Here is a 25,187-nt window from a genome sequence, read left to right as displayed (position 1 = left end):
ACAGAATCCTGGGGGAGAGTTTTCTCCCCGTCGTGTGGGCTGGGTGGGAAGAGGCGCGGGCGGGCACGCAGCTGACATTTTATGTGGGCGGGGCCAATTAAGGCCCGCCCAGTGTGACGCGTACCCGGAAGCGCTCAGTTCTCCCTGTGCGGGCAGGGGGAGGAGGGAGAGTCCGGGCCTGCGCTCTTTTGGGCATGTGTGTGAAAGAACGCAGAAATCTCCCTGAGGCATGGAGCTGCCTCAGGGTGTTTAATTTCTTTGTGAGAACCTGAAAAAAAGATTTGAAAAACTTATTCAGACGTGTGTCACGTGAGCTGGGACATCACCGAATCACCGAATCACAGAATCACCGAATCACAGAATCACCGAATCACAGAATCACAGTGCAGAAGAGGCCCTTCGGCCCATCGAGTCTGCACCGGCACGTGAGAAACACCTGACCTACCTACCTAACCCCATTTACCAGCACTTGGCCCATAGCCTTGAATGTTATGATGTGCCAAGTGCTCATCCAGGTACTTTTTAAAGATGTGAGGCAACCCGCCTTCACCATCCTCCCAGGCAGTGCATTCCAGACCGTCACCACCCTCTGGGTAAAAAGTTTTTCCTCACATCCCCCCTAAACCTCCTGCCCCTCACCTTGAACTTATGCCCCCTTGTGACTGACCCTTCGACTAAGGGGAACAGCTATTCCTTATCCACCCTGTCCATGCCCCTCATTATCTTATAACCCAAGCCTATCCAACCTCTCTTCATAACTTAAATGTTTCATCGCAGGCAACATCCTGGTGAATCTCCTCTGCACCCCCTCCAGTGCAATCACATCCTTCCTATAATATGGTGACCAGAACTGCACACAGTACTCCAGCTGTGGCCTCACCAAGGTTCTATACAACTCCAACATGACCTCCCTACTTTTGTAATCTATGCCTCGATTGATAAAGGCAAGTGTCCCATATGCCTTTTTTACCACCCCACTAACATGCCCCTCCGCCTCCAGAGATCTATGGGCGCACACACCAAGGTCCCTTTGTTCCTCAGAACTTCCTAGTGCCATGCCGTTCATTGAATACTTCCTTGTCAAATTACTCCTTCCAAAATGTATCATCTCACACTTTTCGGGGTCAAATTCCATCTGCCACTTATCTGCCTATTTGACCACCCCGTCTATATCTTCCTGTAGCCCAAGACACTCAACCTCACTGTTAACCACCCGGACAATCTTTGTGTCACCCGCAAACTTACTAATCCTACCCCCCACATAGTCATCTATGTCGTTTATATAAATGATGAATAATAGGGGACCCAGCACAGATCCCTGTGGTACGCCACTGGACACTGGCTTCCAGTCATTAAAGCATCCTTCTGTCATCGCCCTCTGCTTCCTGCAACAAAGCCAATTTTGAATCCACCTTATAAGATTACCCTGTATCCCATGTGCATTTGCCTTCTTCATAAGTCTCCCATGTGGGACCTTGTCAGATGGTAGGACGAATTGTAAACAAAATTGAGGCAGAAATAAAGGCCAGCATCAAACAGGGTCAAATCACAGAAAAATGTTAAAAATACAAAATTAAAGGCACTCTATCTGAATGCACGCAGCATTCACAACAAGGTAGATGAATTCACGTCATAAATAGAAGTAAATGGGTTTGATCTAATTACCTTTACCGAGACGTGGCTGCATGGTGGCTAAGACTGGGAACTATATATTCAAGGATATTCAGCATTTAGGAAGGATCGGCGAAAAGGAAAAGGAGGTGTGATAGCACTGTTAATGAAGGATGAGATCAGTACATTAGTGAGAGAAGATCTTAGATTGGAAGATCAAAATTTAGAATCAGTTTGGCAGGAGCTCAGAAACAGCAAGGAGCAGCAAACAATGGTGGGAGTTATTTATTGGCTATTAAACAATGGTGATAATGTAGTGCACAGTATAAATCAGGAAATTAGAGGTTCATGTAACAAGGATAATACAGTAATCATGGGGGACTTCAAACTATTGGGTAAACCCAATTGACACATAATGCTGTGGAAGAGGAATTCCTGAATATATACATAATAGTTTTCTAGAACAGTTATGTTGAGGAACCAACTCAGGAATGGGTTATTTTAGGTCTACTATTGTGCAATGAGAAAGGGCTAATTAATAATCTTATTGTAAAGGAGCTTTTAGACAAGAGTGACCATAATGTGCTGAAATTTTACATGAAGTTTGAAGAGTGATTTAGTTCAATCCAAAACAAGCGTCTTAAATCTAAAGAAAGTACGAAGGCAGGAGGGGCAATTTAGCTGTGGTAGATTGGGAAATAAAAGCTGTGACGGTAGACAGGCAATGACATTTAAAGAATTAATACATGGTTTACAACAAATTTACATTCATTTGAGACACAAAAACCCAACATGAAGAGTGATCCAACCATGGCTTACAGGAGAAGTTAAAGATTGTTTTAGATCAAAGGAAGAGACAAAGTTTTCAGAAAACTAGCAAGCCTCAGGATTGGGAGCTTGTTCGAATTCAGCAAAAGGGGCCTAAGAAACTGATAAAGAAGGGAAAAAATATTATCTGAGAGTAAGCTAACAAGAAACATTAAAACAGAGTATAAAAGCTTCCCTGGGCAGTATTTTACAATCCCTCCGCTGGCAGGATCTTCCAGTCCCGCCAAAGTCAATGGACTTTTGAGGCGCTGGCCACATTTTTCAGCCCCACCCCCACCACAACGGGGCTGTAAAATTGCAGCCTATAGAGAGGTGGAAAGGAAAAGGTTAACAGAGAGAAATGTGGGCCAATTATAGAAAGAGACTGGAGAATTTATAATGAGCAATAAGTAAATGGCAGAGAAACCAAACAAATACTTTGGGTGGAATTTTCCCCTCCAGCCCACGACAAGTTTTGTGATGGGCAGGGCTGGAAAATTCAGAGAGAGGCCGTAAATCGGAAAGCCGCTGGTAGGAAAAGAGTTTGGAATTTTAGCCTCAACACTTTCCTGACAGTGGGTGTAGTTTCCGGGTGATCTATGGCAGGAACCACATTTTCATGCATTACCATCTCACAAATGCTCATTAAAAACACCACGGCCTGAATTTTGCGCTCATCGGGCACGCGCAATCGGCAGGCCCAGGTGTGGACAGGAAACCATCCCCCGTCTGCGATCGGCCCCCTGACCATGTCTTCAGGCTGGCTGGCTAATTAATGACCAGCTAATGTGAAACGCACCCTGAGAAAGGCTCAGCACTGCCAGTGGGGGCAGGACGAGGGTATGAGCCAACACCACCGCAGGTACTGGAGAGCATTTCCACTGAGCCCCCCTGAAGGCAGATCGATGCCCCAGAGAGATGCAGAATTCCAAATAATAAAAGAAAGCACAGAAATGCTACAAAAAATGTCCATGCAGCACAATCAAGCACCTGAAAGCATACCTCAAAGAAAAGTCTCCAGATACTGATTTTTACTTTAAATCCCAACAGAGATTTTATCCCACCCTTGGATGAGGTTTAATCAAAAATGGAAAGCCCGCCTGGCCGATTGGTCCATCTGCCAACCGCAAGGTTCGACAGGCCATGAAAAATCGCTTACAATTGGGCAGTTAATGAGCTTAATTTCCCGCTTAATTGTCGGTGGGCGTTCTTCCTACTTTTGCACGTCCCTGCTGAGTGAAACATTGCGCGAGTGCGCGATGATGTCGGGATGCTTGCCCAACATCATCGCACACGATTTTATGCTCATTTCGCTCGGGTGAGCACCCGCCCATGGGATGTAAAATTGTGGTCTACATGCCAGAATCACATAGCACCTCCCAATCTAGGGCCACATCAGCGGGAAATTAGATTGGTCTGAAAAACATTTGGAAAGAAGTGATGTGCAGCTGTTGTGACCCTCAATTCACTCCTGACTTCGAGGTGAGTGCAACATTCAAAGCCCACCTGCAACAGCACTGCTCTGCTTCTCACCAAAGCCACTGGGAAGCTACATTGGTGGGGGAGTAGGCTTGCTCTCCTCACTGGCTTTCCCCATTGTCCAGAAGGATGCTATCTTTTTTTAAAATTCATCCACGGGATGTGGGCTTTGCTGGCTGGGCCAGCATTTATTGCCCAGACCTAGCTGCCCTTGAGAAGGTGGTGGTGATCGGCCTTCTTTGTCTTTTCCTTTATCTCCAACCAGTGGAGAGTTTTCTCCCTGATTCCCATTGACCCCAGTTTTCCTCGGGTTCCTTGATGCCACACTCGGTCAATGCAGCCTTGATATCAAGGGCAGTCACTCTCACCTCACCTCGAAAGTTCAGCTCTTTTGTCCCAAACTGGGCGTCAGTGAGCAGGTTATTGCTAAGCAAGTGCTGCTTGATAGCACTGTTGATGACACTTTCCATCACTTTACTGATGATGGAGAGTAGACCGATGGGGCGATAATTGGCCAGGTTGGATTTGTCCTGCTTTTTGTGCAAAGGACATACCTGGGCAATTTTCCACATAGCCGGGTAGATGCCAGTGTTGTAGCTGTACTGGAACAGCTTGGCTAGGGGGGGCGGCAAGTTCTGGACCACAAGTCTTCAGTACTATTGCCGGAATGTTGTCAGGGTCTACAGCCTTTGCAGTGTCCAGTGGTGTGACTCTGGTGAGTCAGGCAGGCCAGTAAACCAGACAGAGATCAGAATTGCAACCGGGGTTTGAGGGGCTTGGGGAGGGCTGGGGGAAGGAGGAAGGAGACATGGGAGACAATAGGTGTAGGTGGGGTTGGAGGCTGGGTGCGGGGAGATGTTGGCAGGCAGAGGGGAGACTGTGGGCGAGGAAGCTGGAACCAATGTTAAAGATTGGAACGCAGACACAGTAGGGGATGGAATGGGAACTGAACTACACAAATTGGACGGGATTGCAGAATACTAGAGGGTTTGTGTCCGTGTGGCACAAGAGGTTAAGGTTTGCACAGAAACTCATTCGTTCATTCACGGGATGTGGGTGTCACTGGCTAAGCCAGCATTTATTGCCCATGCCTAATTGCCCTTGAGAAGGTGGGGGTGAGCTGCCTTCTTGAATTGCTGCAGTCCATGTGGTGTAGGTACACCCACAATGCGGTTAGGGGGGTACCTGGAGTATTATGCACAGTTTAAGTCCCCTTACCTAAGGAATGATACACTTGACAGCAAGGGAGTGCAACAGAGGCTCACCAGCCCAACCCTGGAATGGTGGTATTATCTTATGACGAGAGATTGAGGAGGCTAGGCCTGTATTCTCTAGAATTTAGAAGAATAGGTGGAGACTCAGTCATTGTGTATGTTCAAGACAGAGATCAATAGACTTCTAGATAGTAAAGACATCAAGGGATTATGGAAATAGTGAGGGAAAATAACATCGAGATAGAAGATCGGCCATGATCTAAGTGAATGGCACAGGAGGCTCAAGGGGCTGAATGGCCTACTGCTGCTCCTATTTCCTATGTTCTTCGCAGATGTTTCTTGTGGATCTGCTCCAGTGGATGATGATCACTCTCCATTAAAACTTTCTCCCATAAAGATATGAATGGAATTCCTCACACAGGTGTTTCTCATGTGTCGGTGCAGACTCGATGGGCCAAAGGGCCTCTTCTGCACTGTGAGATTCTGTGAAGTGCCAAAATCTCTCTTTCGATGTTGGCACAACTGGTCTCAGCTGATGTTAGAGCTTGAGATGAGAATACTATCTGTTTTCTCTCTCTTACCAGGGATGCGCCCAGTCCTTTTGTAGAAGGATCTAACTGCAGAATGACAGGTTTCTCTCTGTAGTAGTATGACTAAGCTATCTCCTTGCATATTACTTTGGGTTTGTTGAAACTCCTCTCATGTGACTCTGACCACTGCTACCCAACATCTTCTCTCATCAGCTCTCCTATCCTGACATGTGAGGTATGAAAGAGCTGAAGCACTAGGTCAAACCAAGGACATTTCACAACTCTTTCTTGTCCTGAAGTTTCCACCTCCAAGCTGTGATTATTTCCAAGGCTTGGCTTACCTCCACCATTCTGAAGAACAGGCATTCTGTTACATTCACAATGGATGTGTCTACATTTAGCTTGATCCTAGCTTTCCTGGTTCTCTCCAAGGCTTCATGTAGCCATGATCTTTTCCATCTAGAACATAGATCTGGATATCAACAGCAATGCCATCTGCTTCCTTACATCCTTGCAGTAGACTGGGCATTTTTCAGGAGGCCTAAGGATCATTTGTGAGTGTGCACAATACACAGTGAGCAATGATCCCAAAGGATAGCTTGAGATGTGCCCTATTTCATCATCAGGCTTGCATTATGAGAAAATGGCTTGGGCCCTATTTACAAGATTGTTAATAAAACCAACCTTGTAGTGTGTGGAGCTGTAGGAATTTATTAATTGAACATAAATATTGCACATACATGGTGAAGGATTCCATCACTATGGCCAAGACAAACCTGCATAACAGCAGCAATGTGGGAATCCCAGTGTATATATTGACCAGTGAAGGTGGGCTTGCAGTAGAAGAGAACCCAGTAGCGAATTACTCAACTAGCACATCAAGGAAAGGGAGCTCATTTGACTTCTCCATTTCATATGTGGATTTGAATGTGGGGTGGAGCGCATTAAGGTGTGTAAGGAAATTCGCTGCAGATCCACATATAGCAAACATATCATCTGCGTGTCGGATATATGCAAGGGGTTGCAGGTGAAGTGTTATCCTTTCAAAAACATGTATCTTATGTTAATCAATGGAAACATCAGAGACAACTGGGCCTAGATCCCACATGGCAACACCGTTTATTTAAACATACATTGTGCTGCTAAAACTGAACTCAATTACACGAGTTACTAAGTTCATAAATTAAATGAGCACAGATTCAAAACGTGGCAGCACATCTAGATTGCCATGATTTAATGAATAGTCTAGCAAGGTCGAACGAGCAAATTAACATGGCATTGCTGGTCACGTGTCGTCTTAGTGGCAGTGAAGGAATCCTTCACAGTGTGTGCTCACTCAGGATTGGTTGTATCAACTCACTCAACCATTCAGCAAATTATTCAATTTAAATTAAATTAGCAAAATCTGGAATTAAAAGCTAGTGACAGTCATAGTGACTATGAAGCTACTGTCAATTGTCATAAAAACCCATCTGGTTCACTAATGTCCTTTAGGGTAGGAAATCTGCCGTCCTTACCTGGTCTGGCCTACATGTGACTCCAGATCCACAGTAGTGTGGTTGGCTCTTAAATGTCCTCTGAAATGGCTGAGCAAGCCACTCAGTTGTATCAAACCATGACAGAAAGGTCAATCAGGAATGAAACTGGACCAGCTGACATCAAACTAGGCCTGGAAATGACAAGAGCAAACATAGCCTGCAAAGTTCTCCTCACTAACATCTGAGGGCTTCCACCAAAATTGGGGCAGCTGTCCCACAGACTACTCAAACAGCAGCCTGACAGAGTCATACTCACAGACTCATTCCTTACAGGCAATGTCCTTGACGCCACTATCAACATCCCTGGGTGTGTCCTATCCCACCTCCTGACTCCCCAAAGCCTGTCCACCATCTACAAGGCACAAGTCAGGAGTGTGATGGAATACTCTCCACTTTCCTGGATGGGTGCAGCTCTAACAATACTAAAGGAATCTATAAAATTCTGACAGGACTAGACAGGGTAGATGCAAAGGTCACACCTGGAATATTGTGTGCAGTTTTGGTCTCCTTATCTGAGGAAGGATGTACTTGCTATAGAGGGAGTGCAGCGAAAGTTTACCAGACTGGTTCCTGGGATGGCAGGACTGACATATGAGGAGAGATTGAGTCGGTTAGGATTATATTTGCTGGAGTTCAGAAGAATGAGGGGGGATCTCATAGAAAGCTATAAATTCTAACAGGACTAGACAGGGTAGATGCAGGAATGATGTTCCCGATGGTGGGGGAGACCAGAACCAGGGGTCACAGTCTGAGGATACGGGGTAGACCATTTAGGACTGAGATGAGGAGAAATTTCTTCACCCAGAGAGTGGTGAGCCTGTGGAATTCGTTACCACAGAAAGTGGTTGAGGCTAAAACATTGTACGTTTTGAAGAAGGAGTTAGATATAGCTCTTGGGGCGAAAGGGATCAAAGGATATGGAGAGAAAGTGGGAGCAGGCTATTGAGTTGGATGATCAGCCATGATCATAATGAGTGGCAGATCAGGCTCGAAGGGCCGAATGGCCTACCCCTGCTCCTAGTTTCTATGGTTTCTATGTTTCTAAGCTATTCAAAAGAGCAATTAAATTACCTAAATAACATAAATAACAATGGCAGGACAGGTGTTATGCTGCAGCTTTGGAATGTGGGGTATTCTGGACGCCAGGACAAAGGCATCTGCAAAAAGTATAACAAGCTAGGGAAATTCAGATCAGGATGATTGATTTGGAGCTGAACTGCAGACACTGCGCAACATGGCACAGGAAGCCATCAAGCAGGGTGGAGCTAAAAGGAATATTGTGACAGTGGGAGACAGTATTGTGAAGGCGATTGACAATGTTCGCTGCAGCAAAGAACGAGAGTCCAGGAGGCTGTGTTGCCTGCCCAGTGCCAGGGTTCAGGATGTCTGCACAGGGCTGAAGAGGAAATTGCAGTGGGTGGGGGAGGATCCAGTAGTCATGGTCCTAGTAGGTGCCAACAACATAGGCAGGACAAGGAAAGAGGTTCTGCATGGTCAGCGTGAGGGGCTAGGGACCAAATTAAGAAGCAGAACCTCAAAAGTAATAATCCCTTTATTATTACCTGAGCCCTGTGCAAATTGGCGTAGGGAAAATAAAATGAGAGAGATGAATGCATGGCTCAAAAACTGGAAGAAGTAGGTTCCAGTTCATGGAGCACTGGCACCAGTACTGGGGAAACAGGGGGCTGTACCATTGGGATGATCTACAGTGCTGGGACTAGTGCTCTTGCGAACCACATAACTAGGGGAATAGAGAGGGTTTAAACTAAATAGCATAGGCAAGGGATCAAATATGGGAAGATGTGGGAAATCAAAGAATACAGACAAGGTAAGAGAGGAAGATATTAATATGGGAAATGATAAACAGACCATGAAAGGAAGGGACAGAGAGTACAAATCTAAGAGTAAGTCAACAGGTTAGGCTAGGAGTTACAAAAATAATAAAAGGACAAATTTAAGGCTCTGTATCTGAATGTGTGCAGCATTTGAAACAAAACAGATGAACTGATAGCGCACAGAGATAGATAAGTACGATCTAATAGTCATTACTGAGATATGGCTGCAAGATGACATAGCTTGGGACCTGAATATTGAAGGAAGGGTTTGTGAATTTTGTAAGGAAAGGAAATTAAGAAAAGTTGGAGGGATGGCTCTGTTAATTAAAGATTGTATTAACACAATAGAGAGGGGTGACCAGAATATAGAAGCCGTTTGGGTACAGATGAGGAATGAAAAGGCAATAAGTCACTTGTGGGAGTGGTATACAGGCCCCCAAGCAGTAATTCCACAGTAGAACTGAGTACAAAAGAAGAAATCAGGCAAACTTGTCAAAGGTGCGACGATTAACATGGGGGATTTTAATATACATATAAAAAAGAAAAAAAGGATTGGCAAAGGGAGTGTAGCTGAGGAATTCATAGAATGTTTCAGGATAACTTCTTAGATCAGCACATTCTGGTGCCAACCAGGCTATACCAGAACTGGTGTTGTGCAACATGATAGGAATGATTTTATACTGAAGGCACCAGTGATCATAATAAGATGGAATTTTACATTCAGTTTGAGGGAGAGAAGAGTGGGTCTAATCTAGTATTTTAAACTTAAATATGGGCAATTATGAGGACACGAAAGAAGAACCAACGAAAGTGAACTGGCAATTTAGGTGAAGGGATAGGTCAATAGAGATCCTGTGACAGACAGTTAAGGGGATATTTCAGAGTAGACAGAATAGATACATTCCAACAAGAAAGAAACATTCCAAAGGGAGGACCCACTGTGGTTAACTAAAAACGTTAAAGATAGTATCAAACTTAAAGGAAAAGCATATAATTGCACAAAGATGGGTGGCAGGTCAGAAGATTGGACAGAATATAAAAAAACAAAGAATGTCTAAAAGGTTAATAAGGAAGGAAAAAAAATAGAGTATGAGAAAAAGCTAGTTAGAAATATAAAGACAGGTTGTAAGAGTTTTCATAGATATTTCAAAAAGAAAAGAGAGTAGAGAGTGAATCTGGGGATGTGTGTTGTGATTCAAATCCCAGTCCCAAGAGCATTACCCTGGGTTTCTGCATTACTCATCCAGTGACAATACCATTATGCTACATAACACAGAGGTATTGTCACTGGATGAGTAATCCAGAAGCCCAGAGTAATGCTCTTGAGACTGGGGTTCGAGTCACAATACATCAGAAGGTGCAATTTGAATTTTAAAACTGTATTGATGATCATGAAAGCATTGTCGATTATTGCAAAAAAAAAAAAAATCCTTGAGTGAAGGATATCTGCTGTCCTTAGCTGGCCTGGCCTAGATGTGACACAGTAATGTGGCTGACTCTTAAATGCCCTCCGATGCTCAGTTGTATCAAACAGCTAGAAAGTCACAAAGGAATGAAACTGGACAGCCCCTGGCATTGATCTAGGCACTGGAAACAATGGAAAACTCAACCCCTGTTGAACCTGCAAAATTTTCCTAATGAACATCTGGGTCTGAGTGCCAAAATTGAGAGAGCTATCTCATAGTATAGTCAAGCAACAGCCTGACATAGTCATACTCACGGAATTATTCCTTACAGATCAAGTCCCAGACTCCACCATCACCATCCCTGGGTATGTCCTGTCCCATTGGCAGGACAGATCCAGCAGTGGTGGCAGCATGGTGGTATACAGTCAGAAGGTAGTTGTCCTGTGAGTCCTCAACATTCACTCCGGCCCGTATGAGGTCTCATGGCATCAGGTCAGATATGGGCAAGGGAACCTCCTGCTGATCACCATGTACTGTGACCTCTCAGCTGATGAATCAGTACTCCTCCATGCTGAACACCTCTGAGGGTGGTAAAGGCGCAGAATGTACTCTGTGTGGGGGACTTTAATGTCCATCACAAAGAACGGTTCAGTAGCTCCACTATGGACCGAGCTGGCCAAGTCCTAAAGGACATTTCTGCTAGACTGAGCCTGCGGCAGGTGGTGAGGGAACCAACAAGAGGGGAAAACATACTTGACCTCATCCTCACCAACCTGCCTGCTGCAGATACATTTGTCCATGACAGTGTCGGTAGAAGTAAACACCACACAATCCTTGTGGAGAGGAAACCACGCCTTGACATTGAGGATACCCTCCATCATGTTGTGGCACTACCACCGTGCTAAATGGGATAGATTTTGAACAGTTCTAGAAACTCAAGACTGGGCATCTGTGAGGTGCTGTGGGCCATCAACACAGTCATTTACAGCACAGAAGGAAGCCGTTCAGCCCATTGAATTTATGCTGGCTCATTGCGGAGCAATCCAGTCAGTTCCATTCCTCCACTCAATCCCCATAGTCCTGGAAGTTTGTTTCCTTCAAATGCCCATCCAATTTCCTTTCTAAATCATCGATCAAAATTACTGTAGCAACCAGAGAAGGTAAGTGGAACTACAAGAAAATAATCCTATGGAGCGTGACTGATCTGTACCTCGACTCCATCTACCCCACTTAACTTCAGATTTCTTGAACCCTTTACTTAACATTTATACATTTCAGTCTTGAAAGCTCAAATTATCCCATCTTCCACTGCCTCTTGGGGCAGAGAATTCCAGGTTTATACCATCTTTTGTGTGAAAAAAGAGCCTTCTGCTTTCACTCCTCAGTAATCCAGCTCTAATTTTAAGACTCTATTCCTTCATCCTTAATCACCCTATCAAGGGAAATGCTTTCCGTGTATCTAATTGATCAAATCTGTATAATGTTTTAAGCACTGTGATTAGATCACCCCTCAATCTTCTGTGCTCATGGGAATACAAGCCAAGTTTATGCAACCTGCTCACATTCTGGTACATATCACTAATCACATTATGATAGATCTTTAATATCACTAAAATTTTAAGGAGAATGTTCGAAAGATTAACGTGTACAGATTCATAGTCTCTGAGTACTGGAAAATCAAATTGTGGTCAGGGGGTGGAGCTGCTTACATTTCCTGCTCTGATTTTCCTAATGTAATTATATATCAGACCTTGCATTTGGCACTCATTCACAGTGAGTCACTCACTTTAGTTTGAAAATGTAATCTATTTTGATCTATCTCAATCTGAAAAACAAAATAAAGATAGCTCTGTATTTTACGTAGAATTTCAATGTGTCCCATTCTTCATAAATCACACTCCAACTATTTCCCTAGTGCCAGCAGAAGGAAGGTAAATGTAGCAATTCTAAATGATGTACGGATGATTGGCATTCTTCAGGACATCATCAGGACATCATCAATATAGCACAATAGCTGCAGCCCTGTCCCCAGTTTAGCACAAAATATTTTAACTCTTCTATAAGGATATTAAATTAGAAGAACATGAAACCAATAATCAAATAAAATCTAATGCACAGTCAATCCTGATTAATATAAAGGCTTGACATTGAATAGTTACCAAAATAAAATAGCCACATCACCATTTTTACATAGCTTCTCAATGTGTCTTTACTGTGACCACAATATGATTGTACAATACAGGACACCTCGGTGGGCTCATGCAGCGAGGCAATATGGGTAGAGCTCCAGAATAGGAAGGGTGCAGTCACAATGTTGGGGCTTTACTATAGGCCTCCCAATTGCCAGCGGGAGATTGAGGAACAGTTATGTAGGCAGATTTTGGAAAGATGTAAAAGCTATAGGGTTGTTGTGGTGGGTGATTTTAACTTTCCCAATATTGACTGGGAATCACTTAGTGCTAGGGGTTTGGATGGTGCAGAATTTGTAAGGTGCATCCAGGAGGGCTTCCTGAGACAATATGTAGATAGTCCAACTAGGGAAGGGGCAATACTGGACCTGGTATTAGGGAATGAACCCGGCCAGGTGGTCGAAGTTTCAGTGGGGGAGCATTTCTGGAAAAGTGACCATAATTCAGTAAGTTTCAAGGTACTGGTGGATAAGGATAACAGGAGTCCTTTGGTTAAGTTGCATAATTTGGGGAAGGCTAATTATAACAATATTAGGGAGGAATCTAGACTGGAAGCGGATGTTTGAGGGCAAATCAACAACTGACATGTGGGGGGCTTTCAAACATCAGTTGATAAGAATTCAGGACCGGCATGTTCCTGCTAGGATGAAGGATAAGTATGGAAGTTTCAGGAACCTTGGAAAACGAAGGATATTGCGAGATTAGTCAAAAAGAAAAGGGAAACATTCGTAAAGGCTAGAAGGCTGGGAACAGATGAAGCCTGTGGAGAATACAAAGAAAGTAGGAAGAAACTTAAGCAAGGAGTCAGGAGGGCTAAAAGGGGTCAGTCATGAAAAGTCATTGGCATCCAGGATTAAGAAAAATCCCAAGGCCTTTTATACATATGTAAAAAGCAAGAGGGTAGCCAGGGAAAGGGTAGGCCAACTCAGGGACAGAGGTGGGAATCTGTGTGTGGAGCCAGAAGAAATGGGAGAGATACTAAATGAATACTTCTCATCAGTATTCACCAAAGAGAAGGACTTAGCGGTCGATTTGTCTAGGGAAGATAGCCTGGTTCATGTTGAGATCAAAATAGAGGTGTTAGGCGTCTTGAAGAATATTAAGGTGGATAAGACCCCAGGGCCAGATGGGATCTACCCCAGAGTACTGAGGGAGGTAAGGGAGGAGATTGCTGAGGCCTTGACAAAAATCTTTGTATCCTCACTGGCTACAGGTGAGGTCCCAGAGGACTGGAGAATGGCCAATGTTGTTCCATTGTTTAAGAAGGGTAGCAGGGATAATCCAGGAAATTACAGGCCGGTGAGCCTTATGTCAGTGGTAGGGAAATTATTGGAGAAGATTCTTTTTGACAGGATTTACTACCATTTGGAAGCAAATGGGCATATTAGTGAGAGGCAGCATGGTTTTGTGAAGGGGAGGTCGTGTCTCACTAACTTGATCGAGTTTTTCGACGAAGTGACAAAGATGATCGACGATGAAAGGGTAGTGGATGTTATATACATGGATTTCAGTAAGGCCTTTGACAAGGTCCCTCATGGCAGACTGGTAAAGAAGGTAAAGTCGCACGGGATCAGAGGTGAGCTGGCAGGATGAATACAGAATTGACTTGGTCATAGAAGACAGAGGGTAGCAGTGGAAGGGCGCTTTTCTGGATCGAGAGCTGTGGCTAGTGGTGTTCCGCAGGGATCAGTGCTGGGAGCTTTGCTGTTTGTAGTATACGTAAATGATTTGGAGGAAAATGTAACTGCGCTAATTAGTAAGTTTGCAGACGACACTAAGGTTGGAGGAGTTGCAGATAGTGAAGAGGATTGTTAAAGGGTACAATGGGATATAGATCGGTTGGAGACTTGGGCGGAGAAATGGCAGATGGAGTTTAATCCGGACAAATGCGAGGTAATGCACTTTGGAAGGTCTAATACAGGCCGGAATTATACAGTAAATGGCAGAACCCTTAAGTGCATCGACGGGCAGAGGGATCTGGGTGTACTGGTCCACAGGTTACTGAATGTGGCAACACAGGTGGATAAGGTAGTCAGGAAGGTATATGGCACGCTTGCCTTCATTGGCAGGCATATTGAGTACAAAAGCTGGGAAGTCATGCTGCAGCTGTAGAGAACCTTGGTTAGGCCACACTTGGAATATTGCGTGCAATTCTGGTCACCACATTACCAAAAGGATATGGAGGCGTTGGAGAGGTTGCAGAGGAGGTTTACCAGGATGCTGCCTGGTCTGGAGGTTATTAGCTATGAGGAGAGGTTGGAGAAACTCGGATTGTTCTCACTAGTGCGACGGAGATTGAGGGGCAACTTGATAGAAGTTTACAAAATTATGAGTGGCATGGACAGAGTAGATAGTCAGAAGCTTTTTTCCAGGGTGGAAGAGTCAATTACTAGGGGACATAGATTTAAGGTGAGAGGAGAAAACTATAGAGGAGATGTGCGGGGAAAGATTTTTACGCAGAGGGTAGTGAGTGCCTGGAATTCGCTGCCAGAGGAGGTGGTGGAAGCAGGTACGATAGTGGTGTTTAAGAGGCAGCTTGACAATTACCTGAAAAGGATAGGAATAGAGGGATACCGACCCCGGTAGTGCAAAATGTTTTAGTTGACGGGCAATATGATCGGCGCAGGCTTGAAGGGCCGAAGGGCCTGTTCCTGTGCTGTACTTTTCTTTGTTCTTTGTTCTTTGTAATAGAGAGCACATTCATACAGCCATTCACATTATTCTTCATGACCATCACATTTGAAATGCTAATGACATTAATAGACCAAACCTGGGTCCATCTAGCTAAATCTCCTGACTCATTCATGATTTTGTGCACTATTACAGGTACCAAAATAACAGTGTCTGAAAGGGAATAATAAGGACACAAGTTGGATGCCTTTGAGCTGTGTCACCTGCTGTTATAGCACAGGTAGCATTTATTATCTGGCTTAATAGTTTACTTTTTTTCTTTAATGTCAAAACTTTTGACCCCCATAGATCTGAATTTAGTTCAAATCTACATTGGCCAAACAGCTGCCAACACGTTGCACCAGAAGGTGGCAGAATCCCACTTTGCAATCATGTCTTCACAACATTAAGGGCGGAGTTTTCTGAGCACGGAGATGGCAGGCGCGATTGATCTTAAGACCATAAAACATAGGAGCAGAAATTAGGCCATTCGGCCCATCGAGTCTGCTCCGCCATTCAATCATAGCTGATAAGTTTCTCAACCCCATTCTCCCGCCTTCTCTCCGTAACCTTTGATCCCCTTACCAATCAAGAACCTATCTATCTCGGTCTTAAATACACTCAATGACCTGGCCTCCACAGCCTCCTGTGGCAATGAATTCCACAGATTCACCACTCTCTGGCTGAAGAGGTTTCTCCTCATCTCTGTTCTAAAAGGTCTTCCCTTTACTCTGAGGCTGTGCCCTCGGGTCCTAGTCTCTCCTACTAATGGAAACATCTTCCCCACGTCCACTCTATCCAGGCCTTTCAGTATTGTGTAAGTTTCAATCAGATCCCCCCTCATCTTTCTAAACTCCATCGAGTATAGTCCCAGAGTCCTCAAACGTTCCTCATATGTTAAGCCTTTCATTCCTGGGATCGTTCTCGTGAACCTCCTCTGGACCCTCTCCAGGGCCAGCACATCCTTCCTGAGATACGGGGCCCAAAATTGCTCACAATATTCTAAATGTGGTCTGACCAGAGCCTTATAAAGCCTCAGCAGCACATCCCTGCTTTTATATTCTAGTCCTCTAGAAATAAATGCCAACATTGCATTTGTCTTCTTAACTACCAACTCAACCTGCAAGTTAACCTTAAGAGAATCCTGGACTAGGACTCCCAAGTCCCTTTGCACTCCAGATTTCTGAATTCTCTCCCCATTTAGAAAATAGTCTATGCCTCTATTCTTCCTACCAAAGTGCATGACCTCACACTTGCCCACGTTGTATTCCATCTGCCACTTCTTTGCCCATTCTCCTAACCTGTCCAAATCCTTCTGCAGCCTCCCCGCCTCCTCAATACTACCTGTCCCTCCACCTATCTTTGTATCATCTGCAAACTTAGCCAGGATGCCCTCAGTTCCTTCATCTAGATCATTAATGTATAAAGTGAAAAGTTGTGGTCCCAACACTGACCCCTGCGGAACTCCACTAGTCACCGGCCGCCATCCTGAGAAGGACCCCCTTATCCCCACTCTCTGCCTCCTGCCAGACAACCAATCTTCTATCCATGCTAGTACCTTGCCTCTAACACCATGGGCTCTTATCTTACTGAGCAGCCTCCTGTGCGGCACCTTGTCAAAGGCCTTCTGGAAGTCCAAGTAGATAACATCCATTGGCTCCCCTTTGTCTAACCTACTCATTACCTCCTCAAAGAATTCTAACAGATTTGTCAGATGGCCTGTGTGGAAATTATGGTGGGACCTGCTTCACGGTGACGTGAGGGCAGGTCGCGATCTTCCACTCATCCCACTGACAGTGAGCCACGTTTCCCGCCATCAGTCAGCTGGGAGCTAATTGTAATACATCATCATATCATTAAAAAGCCATCCCTCCAGGCTCTTGGAAAGCCGCCATATCGTCCGTCCACATGAGCGGGAAAGCACGCCGATGTGTTTCACAACAGCACACAGGCAACGTGCACAGCCACAGTGATATGATTGGGGTCAGGCTCCTAGCCTGCCCGCCCATGCAAGCATCGTGGAGGCACCAAAGGGCCACCAAGCACTCCATACCTTACCACCTCCGTCCCCACCAACCCCGCAGCACAGACTTCGAGTTCGCCACCACGTTATTGGACCGCAGAGCTGTTGGACAGCAAACGTTGTACAACCTCCTTGCCAACACTGGGAATGTAGCAGTCACTGCTGGAGGTGCTCATAGCCCTTTGCAATCTGAGCGTCCTGGTTTGGACCAGTATGCCCCATGTCGCAGGTTGACAGGGCAGCCATGCAGCGCACTCATCTCTGGCCATCCAAGGGTGAATAGAACTCTCCAGGAAGCATTAAGGGGAGGTCACATAGTTGCCAGGAAAGGTGTTATGTACAGCCATGATAACCACGTCTCTCTCTCTTTCATGTTGCAGGAGGACCACGTCAGGATCATGGATCCTAGTGACCTAGCTGTATGCTGATGGTCTACAGAGACTGTAGAAGATGGAGGAGAGAGTGACAGAGGATCCTGGCTGCGCAAAGGCAGGAGCAGCAACCTCATGAAGAAGGGGCAGCTGGGGCTCCCGCACACGCTGCCCAGGAGTCACAATGAACCGTGGCTGGTCAGCGTGTAGCGAAACCCAGGGCCTATAGACACCGCCTGCCATTCCTGCAGATGACTGAGAACCAGTGTCGCCAACAACTGCGTATGAACCTGGTGGTTCACATCTGCCACTTACTGCAGGACTTGGCGCCAAAGGGACATGGAGGGCATCCACTGCCAGTGACTGTGAAAGTGACTGAGGAGCTCAATTCCTATACCAGTGGCTCTTTTCAGGGCTCCACAGGTGACCTCAGTGGGATTTCACAATCTGCCACCCACAAACGCATCCATGAGGCCATCTTCTCCATGGCAACAACTTTGTGCATTTCGCCCGGGACCGGGACAGCCAGGATGCCAGGGCCATTGGATTCGCCCTGATCTCGGGATTCCCACATAGACATAGAAACATAGAAACTAGGAGCAGGAGTAGGCCATTTGGCCCTTCGAGCCTGCTCCGCCATTCATTATGATCAATAGCCTGCTCTCACTTTCTCCCCATATCCTTTGATCCCTTTCACCCCAAGAGCTATATCTAACTCCTTCTGGAAAACATACAATGTTTTGGCTTCAACTACTTTCTGTGGTCGTGAATTCCACACACTCACCATTCTCTGGGTGAAGAAATTTCTCCTCATCTCAGTCCTAAATGGTCTACCCCATATCCTCAGACTGTGACCCCTGGTTCTGGACTCCTCCACCATTGAGAACATCCTTCCTGCATCTGCCCTGTCTAGTCCTGTTAGAATTTTATAGGTTTCTATGAGATCCCCCCTCATTCTTCTGAACTCCAGCGAATATAATCCTAACCGACTCAATCTCTCCTCATTTGTCAGTCCTGCCATCCCAGGAATCAGTCTGGTAAACCTTCGCTGCATTCCCTCTATAGCAAGAACATCCTTCCTCAGATAAGGAGACCAAAACTGCGCACAATATTCCAGGTGCGGTCTCACCAAGGCCCTGTATAATTGTAGCAAGACATCCTTGTTCCTGTACTCGAATCCTCTGGCTATGAGGGCCAACATACCATTTGCCTTCTTTACCGCCTGCTGCACCTGCATGCTTACCTTCAGCGACTGGTGTACAAGGACACCCAGGTCTCGTTGCACATTCCCATCTCTCAATTTATAGCCATTCAGATAATAATCTGCCTTCCTGTTTTTGCTACCAAAGTGGATAACCTCACATTTATCCACATTATACTGCATCTGCCATGCATTTGCCCACTCACTCAGCTTATCCAAATCACACTGAAGCATCTCTGCATCCTCCTCACAGCTCACCCTCCCACCCAGCTTTGTGTCATCTGCAAATTTGGAGATATTACATTTAGTTCCCTCATCTAAATCATTAATGTATATTGTGAATAACTGGGGTCCCAGCACCGATCCCTGCGGTACCCCACTAGTCACTGCCTGCCATTCGGAAAAAGACCCGTTTATTCCTACTCTTTGTTTCCTGTCTGCAGGTCACAGGTCACAGGTGGAGGGTGCGGTTGACTGCTCTCATGTGGTGCTCAGGTCTCCGTCACTACACTCAGTGGACTTCATCAAGGGTTTCCACTCACTGAACGTTCAGCTGGTGTGCAACCACCAGAAACGCATCTTGCAGGTATGAGCGCCGTTTCCAGGGAGTGTGCATGATGCCTTCACCAAGTCGCTCGCAGATCCCTGTGGTCTTCCAGGGTCCACAGAGGCTCCAGGGTTGGTTCCTTGGGGACAAGGGCTACCCGCAGAGGCTGTCGCTGGTGACACCCGTGCGGCGGCCTCAGACTGCAGCAGGGCGATGCTACAATGTGGCTCATGCAGCAGCTCACAACTTGGTTAGAGCTTTGTCCACTGCAGAGAGAACACTGTGGCTGCCTTGCTGCATACAGATGGCATTTCTGGTGGTTTGCAGAAGCATTAGTAGTAAATAGTATATGTGGGGTCAGTGGCATAGTGGTAATGTTAGAGGCCCAGCCTAATGCTCTGGGGATACAGCAGCTGGTGGAAGTTAAATTCAATTCATTAATTAAACTGAAATCAGATTGTCATAAAAACCCATCTGGTTCACTAGATTGAGGAAAGAAATCTGACGGGCTTATCTGGTCTGGCCTAATCATAAATATCCTCTGACGTAACCTAGCAAGTATTCAGTTATACCAGACCATGGCAGAAGAGTCAAAAAGGAATGAAACCAAACCAATCACCCACCATCGACCTAGGCACCAGAAATGACAATGGCACACTGTGCTCACACTGTGCTCACACTGTGCTCACACTGTGCTCATACTGTGCTCACACTGTGCTCACTGTGCTCATACTGTGCTCACACTGTGCTCACCCTGTGCTCACACTGTGCTCACACTGTACTCACACTGTGCTCACACTGTACTCACACTGTGCTCACCCTGTGCTCACCCTGTGCTCACCCTGTGCTCACACTGTACTCACACTGTGCTCACAGTGTGCTCACCCTGTGCTCACACTGTGCTCACACTGTGCTCATACTGTGCTCACCCTGTGCTCACACTGTGCTCACACTGTGCTCACACTGTACTCACACTGTGCTCACACTGTGCTCACACTGTGCTCATACTGTACTCACACTGTACTCATACTGTGCTCACACTGTGCTCACACTGTACTCACACTGTGCTCACACTGTGCTCACACTGTGCTCATATTGTGCTCACACTGTGCTCACACTGTGCTCACACTGTGCTCACCCTGTGCTCATATTGTGCTCACACTGTGCTCACTGTGCTCACACTGTGCTCATACTGTGCTCACACTGTACTCACACTGTGCTCACACTGTGCTCACATTGTGCACATACTGTGCTCACACTGTACTCACACTGTGCTCACACTGTACTCACACTGTGCTCACACTGTGCTCACACTGTGCTCATACTGTGCTCACACTGTACTCACACTGTGCTCATACTGTGCTCACACTGTGCTCACCCTGTGCTCACACTGTGCTCATACTGTGCTCACACTGTGCTCACACTGTACTCACACTGTGCTCACACTGTGCTCACACTGTGCTCATACTATGCTCACACTGTACTCACACTGTGCTCACACTGTGCTCACACTGTGCTCATACTGTGCTCACACTGTGCTCACACTGTACTCACACTGTGCTCATACTGTGCTCACACTGTGCTCATACTGTGCTCACACTGTGCTCACACTGTGCTCACAGTGTACTCACACTGTGCTCATACTGTGCTCACACTGTACTCACACTGTGCTCATACTGTGCTCACACTGTGCTCATACTGTGCTCACACTGTGCTCATATTGTTCTCATACTGTGCTCACACTGTGCTCACACTGTACTCACACTGTGTTCACACTGTGCTCACACTGTGCTCATATTGTTATCATACTGTGCTCACACTGTGCTCACACTGTGCTCATATTGTTCTCCTACTGTGCTCACACTGTGCTCAGGCTGTGCTCACACTGTGCTCACCCTGTGCTCATATTGTGCTCATACTGTGCTCACACTGTGCTCACTGTGCTCACACTTTGCTCACACTGTGTTCACACTGCGCTCACACTGTGCTCACACTGAGCTCACACTGTGCTCACACTGTGCTCATACTGTGCTCACACTGTGTTCATACTGTGCTCAGTCACACTGTGCTCACACTGTGCTTACACTAAGCTCACACTGTACTCACACTGCGCTCACACTGCGCTCACACTGTGCTCACACTTTGCTCACACTGTGTTCACACTGCGCTCACACTGTGCTCACACTGAGCTCACACTGTGCTCATACTGTGCTCACACTGTGCTCATACTGTGCTGACACTTTGCTCATACTGTGCTCAGTCACCCTGTGCTCATACTGTGCTCACACTGTGCTCACGCTGTGCTCACACTGTGCTCACACTGTGCTCACACTGTGCTCATACTGTGCTCAGTCAACCTGGCAAACATTTGAGGGCTTGTGTAAAATTCAGGAGAGTTTCTCCACAAACTGGTCAAGCAACTGATACAGCCAACTCTCAGGATTATAATCGACAATTTATCCTAAACACCTCTACTACCATTGCTGGGTATGTTCTGTCCCACTGACAGGGCTGACCCAGCAAAGTCAATGGCACAATGTTATAACATCAGGAGGGAGTTGACATGGCAGTCCTCAACATCGATTCCAGACCCCATGAAGTCTCATGGTATGAGGTCAAACATGGGCAAGGAAACCTCCTGCTGATTACCACATACCACCCTCCCTCAGCTGATGAATCAGCACTCCTCCACGTTGAACACACCTTGGAAGAATCACTGACGTTAGCAAGCAGCAGCAGCAGAATTGTACTCAACCACAATCTGTAACCTCCAGGCACAGCATAACCCCCACTCTAGCATTACCATCAAGCCAGGGGATCAACACTGGTTCAATGAAGAGTGCAAGAGGCCATGTCAGGAGCAGCACCTAAAAACAAGATGCCAACCTGGTGAAGATACAACACAGGGATACTTGTGTGCCAAAGAGTGAAAGCAGGATGTGATAGACAGAGCTAAGCGATCCCACAACCATCGGATCTGATCTAAGCTCTGTAGTCCTTCTAGGTCCAGTCGTGAATGGTGGTGGACAATTAAACAACTTACTGGAGGAGGAGGCTCCACAAATATCCCCATTCTCAATGATGGGGGATCCCAGCACATCAGTGCAAAAGATAAGGCTCATGCATTTACAACAATCTTCAGCCAGATGTGCTTAAATAGACGATCCATCGCAGCCTCCTCCGGAAGTCCCCAGCATCACAGATGCCAGTCTAACTTCCAGCTCTGCTCTCGGTCTCGCTCCTTCTCACGCCCTTTTAACTCCCCAGTTTGCTCTCGATCTCACCCCTTCTCATGCTAATCAAACCCCCGAGCTCCTCTGTCAGTTTTTCTCCTTCTCACGCTCGTGTCAGAATGACTACCCTTGACATCAAGGCCGCATTTGACCGAATGTGACATCAAGGAGCCCTAGCAAAACTGGATTCAATGCCAATCCACGAGTAAACTCTCTGCTGGTTGGAGTCACACCTAGCATAAAGGAAGTTGGTTGTGGTTGTTGGAGGTCAGTCACCTCAGCTCCAGGACATCACTGCAGGAGTTCCTCAGGGTAGTGTCCTCGGCCCAACCATCTTCAGCTGCTTCATCAATGACCTTCCTTCCATCATAAGGTCAGAAGTGGGGATGTTCGCTGATGATTGCACAATGTTCAGCACCATTCACGACTCCTCAGATACTGATACAGTCCATGTTCAAATGCAGTGAGACCTGAACAATATCCAGGCTTGGGTGATCTGTTAGGGGAGGTGATGGCGTAGTAGTATTGTCACTGGACTAGTAATCCAGAGACCCAGGGTAATGGCCTGAGGACCTGGGTTCAAATCCTGCCATGGCAATAAAAATCTGGAATTAAAAGTCTAAGTGACTACTGTCAATTGTTGCAAAGACCCACCTGGTTCCCTAATATCCAGTAGGGAAGGAAATCTATCATCCTTAGCTGGTCTCCAGATCCACAGCAATGTGGTTGACTCTTAAATGGCCCAACAAGGCACTCAGTTGTAACAAACCACTAAAAAGGAATGAAACCGGATGGATCATCCGGCATCAACCTCAGCACTGCAAAGTCCTCCTTACTAACATCTGGGGGCTAGTGCTAAAATTGTGAGAGCTGCCTCACAGACAAGTCAAGCAACAGCCTGACATAGTCATCCTCACAGAACCATACCTTACAGATAATGTCCTGGACATCACCATCACCATTGCTGGGTATGTCCCACTGGCAGGATAGACCCAGCAGAGGTGGCAGCACACTGGTATACAGTTGGGAGGGAGTTGCCTGGCAGTCCTCAACATCAACTCTAGACCCCATGGAGTCTCATGGCATCAGATCAAACATGGGCAAGGAAATCTCCTGCTGATTACCACGTACCACTCTCCCTCAGCTAATGAATCAGTGCTCCTCCATGTTGAACATCACTTGTAGGAAGCATTGAGGGTGGCAAGGGCACAGAATGTACTCTGGTTGGGGGACTTCAATGTCCATCACCAACAGTGGCTTGGTAACACCACTACTGACCGAGCCAAGTCCAAAATGACATCGCTGCTAGACTGTGTCTGCAGTAGGTGGTGAGGGAACCAAGAGGGAAAAATATACTTGACCTCATCCTCACCAACCTGCCTGCCGCAGATGCATCTGTCCATGACATTATCGGTAAGAGTGACCACCACACAGTCCTTGTGGAGACGACGTTCCACCTTCATATTGAGGAAACCCTCCATCGTGTTGTGTGGCACTACCATCGTGCTAAATGGGATAGATTTCAAACAGATCTAGCAACTCAAGACTGAACATGAGGCGCTGTGGGCCATCAGCAGCAGTAGAATTGTACTCGAACACAATCTGTAACCTCATGGCCCAGCATATCCCCCACTCTACCATTACCATCAAGCCAGGGGATCAACCCTGGTTCAATGAAGAGTGGAGGAGGGCATGCCAGGAGCAGCATCAGGCATACCTAAAAATGAGGAGTCAACCTGGTGAAGCTATAACACAGGACCACTTGAGTTTCAAACAGCATAAGCAGCAAGTGATAGACAGAGCTAAGTGATCCCACAAACAACAGATCAGATCAAAACTCTGCAGTCCTTTCACATCCAGTCGTGAATGGTGATGGGCAATTAAAACGCTCACTGGAGGAGGCTCCACAAATATCCCCATCCTCAATGATGGAGGAGCCCAGCACCTCAGTGTAAAAGATAAGGCATTTGCAACAATCTTCAGCCAGAAGTGCTGAGTGGATGATCCACCTTGGCCTGCCCCGGAGCTCCCCAGCATCACAGGTGCCAGTCTTCAGCCAATTCAATTCACTCCACGTGATATCAAGAAATGGCTGAAGGCACTGGATACTGCAAAGGCTATGGGCCCTGACAATATTCCGGCATTGGTACTGAAGACTTGTGCTCCAGAACTTGCCGCACCCCTAGCCAAGCTGTTCCAGTACAGCTACAATACTGGCATCTACCCGGCTATATGGAAAATTGCCCAGGTATGTCCTGTACACAAAAAGCAGGACAACTATCCCGGCCAATTACCGCTCCATCATTTTACCCTCGATCATCAGTAAAGTAATGGAAGGGGTCATCAACACTGCTATCGAGCAGCACTTTCTTAGCAATAACCTGCTCACTGGTGCCCAGTTTGGGTTCTGCCAGGGCCACTCAGCTCCTGACCTTATTACAGCCTTGGTTCAAATGTGGACAAAAGAGCTGAACTCTCGCGGTGAAGTGAGAGTGACTGCCCTTGACATCAAGGCAGCATTTGACCAAGTGTG

The 25,187-nt window shown here is 46.3% G+C and overlaps 1 protein-coding gene across 1 annotated transcript in view; it reads right to left on the bottom strand.

Moving 5' to 3' along the window:
- Positions 1–25,187, bottom strand: part of LOC144680247 (disintegrin and metalloproteinase domain-containing protein 12-like) — a 378,378-nt gene that overhangs the window by 311,193 nt on the left and 41,998 nt on the right. The window lies entirely within an intron of this gene.

Source organism: Cetorhinus maximus, chromosome 1 (genome assembly GCF_964194155.1).
Source record: "Cetorhinus maximus chromosome 1, sCetMax3.hap1.1, whole genome shotgun sequence".
NCBI lineage: Eukaryota > Metazoa > Chordata > Chondrichthyes > Lamniformes > Cetorhinidae > Cetorhinus > Cetorhinus maximus.
Note: the sequence above shows the minus strand (reverse complement) of the source record. Positions and strands in the feature narration are given on the sequence as shown.